General features: G+C 44.6%; 1 protein-coding gene and 1 long non-coding RNA gene across 6 annotated transcripts in view; one reads left to right on the top strand and one right to left on the bottom strand.

The window, feature by feature from the left end:
• Positions 1-2,877: 2,877 nt before the first annotated feature.
• LOC147082003 (uncharacterized) lies at positions 2,878-3,886 on the bottom strand. Its single transcript, XR_015076339.1, has 2 exons — positions 3,774-3,886; positions 2,878-3,211 (listed from the first exon to the last, which is right to left on the bottom strand). It is a non-coding gene; the product is annotated as an uncharacterized LOC147082003 (long non-coding RNA).
• The window catches only part of LOC147082002 (beta-1,3-galactosyltransferase 1), a 138,074-nt gene continuing 130,064 nt past the window's right edge, over positions 3,609-11,618 (top strand). For all 5 annotated transcript variants that reach the window (XR_015076338.1, XM_085980532.1, XM_085980530.1 and 2 more), the window contains exon 1: positions 3,609-3,698. The gene's annotated coding sequence lies outside the window, so the exon portion shown is untranslated. The remainder of the gene's footprint in view (positions 3,699-11,618) is intronic.

Genomic DNA, 11,618 nt, shown 5'->3' with positions numbered 1-11,618 from the left:
GGGACACTTCCCTCCCTCTTCTTAGGTCCGAACGCTGCCCGGCTGCGAAGCACCGGCCGCACCCTGTGTGCTCCACCCTCTCTCTCTCTCTTTGCTTCCCGACTCGCTGCCCGGCCCCGTTGCAGAGCCACCCGATCGAGCACTAGCCCGCCGCAGCCCAGGAAGGATCAGTGCACTACCTGCCACCAGCCCGATTAGCTGGGAAACCACAGACTGGGGAACCAAGCCTGGCTCTTGACAGTCTCCCCTGCAAGTTTTCAATCCAATGATTTGGAGGGCAGTTGCCCACGGTCGACGCCCGTTTCTCGAGTTTCTTTGGGTTATTTTTTTTTTCTTTTCTGGCTTCGACCTTCAATAACGTCGTCTGAGGTGCTGCCGAGTTGCAGGTAAGTTCGTTTCTTACTCGTCGCCAGTATTAAATCCGTGTGTTAATGGAGACACGGAATGTAGGAGTTGGTTTAACAAGTCTTTACTGAATGGAGACAATCTGGAAACTGAAACTACAGAAGCCCGCTAGGGCCTTTTATACAGGGATGGTCACTGCCGGTGCTGCAGTCTGAGACCAGTTATTCCCTTAAAGGGACATACACAACAAAAATATAATAGGGGCCGAGGTTATGATCTGAAATTGTTGAACTCGATATTGAGTCCGGAAGGCTGTAAAGTACCTAATCGGAAGATGAGGTGCTCTTCCTCGAGCTTATGTGGAACAATGCAAGAGGCCGAGGACGGTGAGGTCCGAGTGGGAATGGGGCGGTGAATTAAAATGACAGGCGACCGGAAGCTCGGGGTCACCCTTACGGACTGAACGGAGGTGTTCCGCAAAGCAGTCACCCAATCTGCGTTTGGTCTCCCCAATGTAGAGGAGACCAAACGCAGGAAAGGTCTGCATTTGTACACTGCCTTGGGGCGGGGGGGGGGGGTGCGATCAGCAGGAAAGCAGCTTCACAAGGCTGGGTGGCGCCGTCTGCTGGACACCAGGTCCTTCACCTCTGGGACCGCTGGCCCCAGTCCAGTGGAGGCGGCCAGTTAAGCAAGGACCGTCTGTGCCGCGGGCTCACGCTGTATGGTGCCGCGACCTACCTACACTCCAGCAGGTGATTGGCTCGCTCCTGGAGACGGATCGTTTCCGGGTCGAAGGGCTCCAGCTGGGAAACATCCGAAGGTTCCTCCACTGAGGACATCCCCAGTGAAATTTAAAGGGATACAAGCATTTAAAGGGAAGTGGTAGCATAAGGGAAGAACATTCATTACAGCCTTTGGGGATAAGGCAAAGAAATGACGGGCAAAAATGATGGGAAAGAAACTCAATGTTCTGGGGGCGAGTTTGTAGGCAACGGTTGGAGCAACTCAGCACCTAACCCACTTTGATGGCTGCTGAAATGGAGATAGTGCTGCAGGGAGGGTGGTTGCAAGAAGGCTAGTCCTGTTTGCCATCCACGCAGCTCGACATTGCAGCATGCCTGGAAGAAGGTGTAAACAAATTGGAGACTGTGATTGAACATTATTCTCACTGGTTGTGTCAGCTGCAGCTATTCTTGCCTCAGATGGCACAGCTTTGAATCTGGCTCTTTGACGACCCAGAGCCTGTGAAGACAATTTCATGGTCAATGCCATGTAGGGGCAACAATAGTTGCAAATGTGGTTGCTGACATTTTGCTAGGTATGGTCAATGTTTTTTTTTGCTATGCTTGTTGTTGACCTCAACATGCCTTCTTTTATGCTGTATCACTGAAAGCATGACATACTATGATTGGGGGCCTTCCGGAGAACCATTCAGCATTATGGTTAGTCAGGCCTTCACATATCATTTCTCTGCTATCAGGTCTGCTGTCACAACCTATCTTTAAATTTTGGGCCATTGCATGCACCTATTCTTGCCAAAGCCAAGTATCTGTACATCTGTTTGTAGATGTGAGTGCAAGAGCATCATCAGGTGGTCACAGAATGCCTGGTGCAGACTGACCTCTCTGGTATCCCTCTTATTCTCTCTCTACCAAAAAGCCCACTTATATGGGGGCACCCCACTGGGAAACCTTATGGTGACACTATAGAACTTCAGCAAAAAAGAAAAACCAGGAGCAGAGCAATTATTACAAAAGTTCATAAAAGTGTGTCAGCAAAAATAAAATAAAATTGCCCAGAAATGGTCTTGAACCTGTTAACTAAATCTTATTATAACATTTAAATTAACTTATAGCTACAACTGATCACCTAACAATTGTTACATAGAATTTACAGCACAGATACAGGCCATTCAGCCCAAGAGGTCTACGCTCTACACGAGCCTCTTCACAGCTTACTTTACATCACCCAAACCAAAATATCCTTCTATTCCTTTCTCCCTCATGTACTTATCTAGCTTCCCCTTAAATACATCTATGCTAATTGCCTCAACCACTCCATGTGGTAGCAAGTTCCACATTCTCACCACCCTGGGTAAAGAAGTTTTTCCTAAATTCTTTGTTGGATATATTAGTGACTGTCTTAGATTTATGGCCTCTAGTATTGGACTGCCCCACAACTGGAAACATCTCCTCTACACCTACCCTATTGAACCTGTTCATCATTTAAAAAATCTCTATCAGGTCACCTCTTTTTTTTAAATAGCTAAGACCCTCCCTTCAGTCTTTCCTGGATGCTCACTATATAATGGCCTGATTTTCATTTGGCATCATTCACGTGCAAATGTCAGAACATAGCGTGCAGGACAAAATGCTGTCACCCTAGCCTCACTTTAATATTTGACAGTGTTTCGGGTGGAAGTCTCCTGCCTCTGTTTGAAATTTAGTGCAAATGCGTCTGATGCACAAATGGAATGGAGACCCTGCGTGAGAAACCTCCATCCCTTTCCCCAGTGTGTGCCAGTTTACAAAAACAAACCCACTATATTTCACGAGTTTTGGTAGGGAATCTAGTGGTGCGGTGAGGGAGGGAAATTGCGTCATAATACGAGGTAAATTCTACAACTGCGTTACAACAGAAGTCACCGTATGCCAGGAGTGATTTTGTTGAGGCGCAGTTAGATGTTTCGACATCATAAGCTATAAAAATGCAACTATTATATAGTAACATTAAATTTAATCTGTGACAAAAAGGTAGGATTCTGGTACGTTTTCCTGTTCAAGTCGACAAGGAGCGGAATGTGGAGACGTAAGTGGGTTAGAGCATCATCTTGTCCTCCAGACTGAGGAGTGGGATTCCTTCGACGCTGAAGAATTAAAAATAGGAGAGATGATAAATACATTTTGTAAATCTTTTCTATATAATACGAAACAAACTGAAATGTGGCAATCTTCAGTCATTAATAGTAAGAATGTACGACTTGGGAACAATAAATAACAGAGACATTATTCATATTACTGCAGTATTGGTCGACCTGATCCTATTGCTTTTTCACGAGCTGGCACTGGTTGTGCCTCGGGATGGTCACCTTTTGCCGGGCAGTGCATGCGCTTTTGAAGGAGCCGGGGTTTTTTTTTTGCAGCGGATATCCTGCACGTTGCCGGCGCTAATTGGCGCTGCAGTTGTGATTTGCTGCCGGCAGAGCTGTTGGTGAGGGCTGTGCTAGCGCCGGCTCACCTCTCCTGCTGGCGGGTTAGCACGGGAGCTCGGGCTCCAGCCTGACTAGAGAGAGAGACACTTTGCAACGCCAGCAACCACCCTCTAATACGCAGCGACAAGCCGACAGACAGCAGGTAAATGCAGTGATTGAAGCACGTTCACACTGTGCAGACATTTTGTTTGTTAGGTGGGATGTAAAAGCGACTGACATTGTAATCTTTTGCCACCCCCTTTTATTGCGGACCGGAGGTTTTTTCATTCAGTTGCAAGTTGATAGGTGCGTTGCTCCCGTATTTCATAGGCAAGAGCAATATGCGGACTGTATGCATCATAATATGTATGCGCGATATGATGCGTAGAAGCCTTTGTTAGGTTTATATTTAAATTATTAGAAATAATTAGTAAAACGTTTTTAAGCGACTCGTGACGTTTAGTGTATATATTACTACTGACCTTTTTTAAAAAATAAATAAATAAATAAAGCGTATCTAGCAAGCGTTTTGGGGAATTTATGTTACACTGGCATATCTAGTGTTGATTAACTTAAAAACCTAGATCCTTGCATCAGTCAATCTCTATTCTGGTGATTAAAAATAACAAAAACGAATTGCATAATTGCATTGTTTACAGTGCAGTACTTGCTTGTTAAATACAAAGTAACATTTATACAAGGTTGCTGCCTTCTGTCTTCAACTACCGTTGAGTGATTCTCAGTTATCTGCGGTATGTGACATTGATGTGAGTGAATTAAAATCCATTATTTTGTGGGATAGTTTCCTTACATTTCAGTGTTCACTTCATTGTGTATTATCACAAAAGATGCCTGTGAAGATGCAAACTATGGTAATTCTGTTGTATTCAACACCGCTGTCGATTGATGCACAAAACAAAACTCATAAATTTGTTAATCATTCAAATTCCTGGATTGCACAAATTTTAAAAAGTCAACTGTTGCGTGCATATAGCGCAAATTTTATGTAATGCCGTTGGAAGGAAACTATTGAGACGTGTTTTATCAACATGCAACAAAATGTTAGTGAAAACGTGAAATTTTGTCTTCAACTTAAACTCATTTGACAGGGATTAGACGTTATAATAACTTCACGTTTATGGTTGACAACTTTATGCACGAGAGGAAACGGCAGCATTCCTAAAATCTAGATTTAAGTCATTGGAAATTTTCATCTAAAGATGCAAAATTTTGGGGAAAAAACCTACTCGGACCCCTCCCTCCCTCAGCTATTTGACAGAAGACTTGGGAAATTATTGTCTTGCAGTGCAATTGGAAAGTATGTTTTGCATATATGATATCTTCTCCCAAGTTTATGCATGTACAGCCTGAAATATTTAATTAATCTCACTGTTGCCTTTTTATGCCCAAGCATAAAGTTTACATGCGTAAAGTTCTTGACATTAAGAATTCAAGCTGAGGGTTTGAGTATTATGGCAACATTTTCTGTTACAGTTTTAGCTTTTACAATTAATTTGAAAGAATATTCATAAATCCTTTATCACTTTCCACAGGTACTATAAGAATGGCATCTGCTGCCTTCCTAAAATTAGTGCATGATGTGAGAAAGATACCATATGGTGCCTTTTAAAGGGACTGAACTGTCTTGCAAGAATCTACACTGTATGGGGCCAGTTTGGAACTACACAAAATGCTAACTACAGAGTGTATCAGGTTTTTTTTAAAGAGAAAATAGCCTTTTTGGATAGCTTCAATGATGCTATGCATTCTAGCTTTTGAAAATTTTCAGAAACGTGATTATGAAAACTGAAGCTGAGTCCACAGTTACTGTCATGTCCTCTATTCCAGAAACCTGTGTCTGTAGTTTTCGTCTTATGGAATGGGACATCTCTTTGTAATGAATTAATTATGTAATTCTTGTAAATGTTGGAGTTCTTCATTGTACAAGTTCTGGAAAGTATGAGGGATATGTCCAGCAATACATGTTTTATTTAGGAATAGGAGTAGGCCATTCAGCCCCTTGAGCCTGCTTCGCTTTCAATTAGATCATGGCTGATTAGCGCCTCAACTCCATTTATCTGCTGTTGCTACATATCCCTTAATGCCCTTGCCTAACAAAAATCTATCTCTGTCTTGAAAGTTCCAATTGTCCTAGCATCCACAACCATTTGGGGAAGAGAGTTCCAGAGGTCTTTACCTTTTTGTGTGGAAAAAGTGCATCCTGATTTCACTTCTGAATGGTCTAGATCTTCCTTCATATATATCTTTTATAAAATCCTTTTAACATTTTAAATACCTCAATCAGATCACCCCTCAATTTTCTATACTCAAGGGAATGTCAACCAAGTTTATGCAACCTGTTCTCAATTTAAACTTCTAAGCCCTGGTAATTAATTAATGTTTAAAACTTTATATAACCTTAACAAAGAAGGTTACTCCCACTAATTCACCCAAGCCTGTGCTGCGTTTTGTCAGATGACTGTTCAAAACCAATGGAAGCTTTAAAAAAAAAATATTGGTGCCTCTCACGTTACTTTCATAAAGGAAAAAAAGAAAGACTTGGATTTATATGACAAATGTTAATTCATTTTTGTGCACACTCTCTTGCATCCAACCTCCATCTCCGTGCTCAGATTCAAGTTAAGCATCCATGTTATGTTGTAGAATAAAAACAGAAAATGCTGGAAATACTCAGCAGGTCAGGCAGCATCTGTGGAGAGAGAAACAGAGTTAATGTTTCAGGTCGATGACCCTTTGTCAGAATTGATGAAGGGTCATCGACCTGAAACGTTAACTCTGTTTCTCTCTCCACAGTTGCTGCCTGACCTGCTGGGTATTTCCAGCACTTTCTGTTTTTATTTCAGATTTCCAGCATCTGCAGTATTTTCCTTTTGTATTTATGTTGTAGAATGTTTGGTTTGCAGTTTTAATTTATGCTGAAGTTTAGGAATATATAAAAATGTTATGGGGGACATAGTGAAATTTTAAGTTTTGAGTTGAAAGATTGGTTGTCATTATGGCCATTGCTGTGTACAACTCATTAGTGTTTCTGTTGACTAAAATTAAACCAGGGTAATAGGAAACACTTCCAAAAAGGTAAGATCCACCAATGATAAGGTACTGATGTATCTAGATTGTTTGAGAATGAATGGCTTCAATACAGTATGCTATCAATCTGAAACCTTGTTCAAGTACCCTATCCTCAATTTTGATTGTGTGCAATGCTCCACCAAACAGTTAACCCAGGCGATATGTATGACTAATATAAATAACATGGTGATCCAAGACAAACTAAAAGGGCTCCGACAATAAACCGTGAGGGTTGAATATTATTTATCCCAAAGGATGAGATTTGTGAGGTATTGATAATCATCATCAGGGACTCACTGGATACTATGGAGGTACCAGTAGGTTTAAAAACAAGCAAACATAATGGCCATATTCAAAAAAGATGACAAATCAGACATGGACAACTATAGGCTCATCAATCTTTCTTCAATGCTGTGTAAAAGAATGGAATTTATTTTTACATGTAAGCTTAAAGATTCTTCTTCTTAGGCAGTCCCTCGGAACTGAGGATGACTTGCTTCCACATTAAAAATGAGCTCGCAGGTGGCTGATTAGTCCGATGCGGGACCTACAGTCTCTGTCACAGGTGGGGCAGATGGTGGTTGAAGTGGCGGGTGGGTGGGGTGCTTGGGTTGATGTGCGCTCCTTGCGCTTGGCTTCCGCTTGCTCCCGGCGAAGAGACTCGAGGTGTTCGGTGCCTTCCCGGATGCTTCTCCTCCACTTTGTGCGGTGTTGGGCCAGGGATTCCCAGGTGTCCCAGGTGTACAATATTATCTGTACAATAACAACTTAGTAAACATGAGCCAACATGGATTTAGAAGGGGAAGATTCTGCCTGACCAACTCTTGAGTTTTTTGAGGAAGTGACATCCTAAGTAGACTGTGGTAGGCTCTAAAATGTGTTGTACTTAAACATCCAGAAGACATTTGACATAGTTCCACGAAAGTAAAAGTCTATGCGATCCAAGGCAAAGTGGCAAGTTGGATCCAAAATTGGCTCAGAGGCCGGAAACAAAGGGTAATGGTGAAAGAAAAACAGAAAATGCTGGAGAAACTCAGCAGGTCAGACAGCATCTGTGAAAAGAGAAAGAGTTAACGTTTCAGGTCGATGACCTTTTGTCAGAGCTGGGAAAAAAGCAGGAAAAGGAATAGATTGTGAGGCAAGTTAGGGGCTGGGAAAAGGGGGAGGGGATGGAAGAACAAAAGGGAAGGTATGTGATAGGATAGAAGGCGGAAGAGGTCAAGAGACATGAAGAGATATTCAAGGCAAAAGGAGATGGTAATGGGACAGGTTAAGGATGGTTCTAGATGAAGTGTAAATTGCGCTGGCAGAATGAAAGACAGCTGCCATGTGGGGGAGAAGGAAAAAACCTTCCCGTGCAAGCGCAGGAGATGCAACATTTGCCCTTATACCTCCTCCCTTCCCACTGTCCAGGGCCCCAAACACCCCTTCCAGGTGAAACAGCAATTTACTTGTACTTCTTGCAATTTAGTATACTGTATTCGCTGCTCATGATGCAGTCTCCTCTACATTGGGGAGACCAAACCCAGATTGGGTGACTGCTTTGCGGAACACCTCCGTTCAGTCCGTAAGGGGGACCCCGAGCTACCCGTCACCTGTCACTTTAATTCACCGCTCCACTGCCACTCAGACCTCACCGTCCTCGGCCTCTTGCACTGTTCCACGGAAGCTCAGCATAAGCTCGAGGAACAGCACCTCATCTTTCGATTAGGCACTCTACAGCCCTCTGGACTCAACATAGAGTTCAACAATTTCAGATCATATCCTCGGCCCCCAATATATATTTTATCCACACTCTTTGCCTGTCTTTTTTTCTTCTCCCCCACATGGCAGCTGTCTTTCATTCTGCCAGCGCAATTTACACTTCATCATCGACCTGAAACGTTAACTCTGTTTCTCTCTTCACAGATGCTGCCTGACCTGCTGAGTTTCTCCAGCATTTTCTGTTTTTATTTCAGATTTCCAGCATCTGCAGTATTTTCCTTTTGGTAATGGTGAAAGGTTGTTTTTGTGACTGGAAGGCTGTTTCCAATGGGGTTCCGTAGGGCTCAGTACTAGGTCCTTTGCTTTTTGTGGAACATATCAATGATTTGGACTTGAATGTAGGAAGTATGATTAAGATGTTTGCAGATGATACAAAAATTGGCCGTGTGGTTGATAATGAAGAAGAAAGCTGCAGAGTGCAGGAAGATATCAATGGACTGGTCAGGTGGGAAGAACAGTGGCAAATGGAATTCAATCTGGATAAGTGTGAGGTAATGCATTTGGGGAGGGCTACAAGGCAAGGGAATATACTATAAATGGTAGGACACTGCAGTGCAGAAGATCAGAGGGACCTTGGAGTGCATGTCCACAGATTCCTGAAGGTAGCAGGACAGGTAGGTAAGGTGGTTAAGAAGGCATACGGGATACTTGCTTTTATTAGCCAAGGCATAGAATATAAGAACAGGGAGGTTATGCTAGAACTGTATGAAACACTAGTTAGGCCACAGCTAGAATACTGCTTGCAGTTCTGGTCACCACATTACAGGAAGGATGTGATTACACTAGAGGGGGTGCAGATGAGATTTTCGAGGATGTTGCCTGGGCTGGGGAATTTTAGCTAAGAGGCAAGATTGGATAGGCTGGGGTTGTTTTCTTTGGAACAAAGGAGGCTGAGGGGAGACCTAATTGAGGTGTATAAAATTATGAGGGGCCTAAATAGAGCAGATAGGAAGGACCTATTTCCCTTAGCAGAAGGGTCAATAACCAGGGGGAATAGATTTAAAGTAATTGGTTGGACGTTTAGAGGGGAGTTGAGGAGAAATGTTTTCACCCAGAGGGTGGTGGGGTTCTGGAGCTCACTGTCTGAAAGGGTGGTAGAGGCAGAGACCCTCATCACATTTAAAAAGTACTTGGATATGCACTTGAAGTGCTGTAAGCTACAAGGCTATGGACCAAGTGCTGGAAAGTGGGATTAGGGTGGATAGCTCTTTGTCGGCTGGCATGGACAAGAGGGGCTGCATGACCTGATTCTATGCTGTAAATTTCTATGATTCTATGAAAGGCGATTAGTTAAAATAAAAGTATGGGCATTCAGGGTAAATCTTGGATATGAATCAGAAATTTTCTTGAGAAAACAATTCGTACTTATTAGAGGTGTTGCGTTGAGTGGGAGGAAGTATAAGTGGGGTGCCCCAGGGATCGGTGTTGGGACCACTACTGTTTCTAATTTACATAAATGACTAAGGGCTGGATTTTGCCAATGGGGAGCTTTTGGAGGCGGGACCCCCACTTGTCGGGTTTCAGTCCCGCCTCCATCAATTTCTGGCCAACCCACGCTATTTTCCCTTGATTGACCTTGTTAGGCCTACCCAGCGGGCTTAGCAGGCCAATTAATGGAAAGCCGGTTACAGAGAATGTCAATGTATGACGTTTCATCTGTCATTTTTGACAGATGAATTGTCATCATTTGACAGCTCTGTGAAGTTGTCAAACACTGACATTCTCTGTAGTTTGATGAGTTCTCGAATTCAAGACCTCATCAAACCTCCTTTTGCAGAAATTAGTCAAGATGGCGACCGAGGTGATCCGGAGGTAAGCGCGCTCCCTGCTTTGGACGGCCCCCTCCCGCTGCCGGAGCGATGTGTTCGGCGAGTCGGGCGGAGGCAGCGCAGCAGCAACAAGCAGCAGCAGCAGCCACGACGACCCGCTACAGCACGTCGGCCAGCAGCTCCTCAGCGGGAAGCTCGCATTCTGACTGGGAGGAGGGGAGCCGGGTATGGCGGCCAGAGGCCGGACCGTGAGTGGGAGAAGCAGGCCCCAGGCCGTCGGACCGTGGAGCCGGCGACAGTGAGGAGGAGGCCGCGGCGACCGGAGCTTATACATCTCGACGATGTGTTCGGCGAGTCGGGCGGAGGCAGCGCAGCAACAGTAAGCAGCAGCAGCAGCTACGACGACCCGCTACAGCACGTCAGCCGGCAGCTCCTCGGCGGGAAGCTCGCAGTCCGACTGGGAGGAGGGAGAGCTGGGCATGGTGGCCAGAGGCCGGACCGTGAGTGGGAGAAGCAGGCCACCACATTGTGGAGCCGGCAACAGTGAGGAGGAGGCCGCAGTGATGGAGCGGCTGAGGGATATCGCATTCCCACTGCCGTTGGATGCCATTGAATTGACTTTTTTGAACATGGTGCTGGAGAATAGCGACGTGTCTCTGTGAGCTCCCACAGCTTATTGTGGGAGTGATCGGGGAGTAAGCATTCCATTGTACTAGTTACATATGGCAAATAAAATTAAAATTGAAATTGAAATTAGATGGTTGTTGCATTAGAGAATGCAACGGCCATCTGTCATCTCTGCCACGGAGGTGTGAGACTCTCCACATACCCACCGATTGAAGCCTGCAGGAAGGAACAAAGGTAAGTACACTTTTTCTAACACTTTCCACTTACCTCAGATACTCACCGCTCCACACTTGCACTCATCACTCATCTCCACAGCACACTTTTGGACCCCTCCATTCCCCGCCAACTCACTACTCATCTCGGTGACCCTGGCGGGTCTGGGAGCCTTCGGGAAGCCCGCACTTGTGTGGGCAAAATGGGGATAATCCTCTTATCTGCTTGTTAACAGGCAGTTAAGTGGCTGTAATCCCGTCCTGCCTCCAAGGAGACGGGACCTGGCGCAGGATGGCTTCTCGCCTCCTGGCAAGATGATACGGGGGCAGGTTGGGCACCCGCACCCAAATTCTGCCATTTTCCCAGCAAACCCGCCTCCCCAGGGCTGGCAAAATCCAGCCCTAAGGTTCCGAATCCCAATAAAAATTGGTCAAATTTTCAGAAAGTGCCAAACCAGGAAGGGGGGTGGAAACGAAAGAGGCAGCTCATAAATTACAGAATGAATTGGACAAAATATGTAAGTGGACAAAAAATTGGCAGATGAAAGATAACACTGAAAAATATAAAGTACTGCATAGGAAGGAAATATTGGCAACACATTCTCCATGAATGGTGTTGTA

This window comes from Somniosus microcephalus, unplaced genomic scaffold (genome assembly GCF_052327205.1).
Source record: "Somniosus microcephalus isolate GS21.2 unplaced genomic scaffold, FLI_Smic_1.0 scaffold237, whole genome shotgun sequence".
Lineage (NCBI taxonomy): Eukaryota > Metazoa > Chordata > Chondrichthyes > Squaliformes > Somniosidae > Somniosus > Somniosus microcephalus.
Note: the sequence above shows the minus strand (reverse complement) of the source record. Positions and strands in the feature narration are given on the sequence as shown.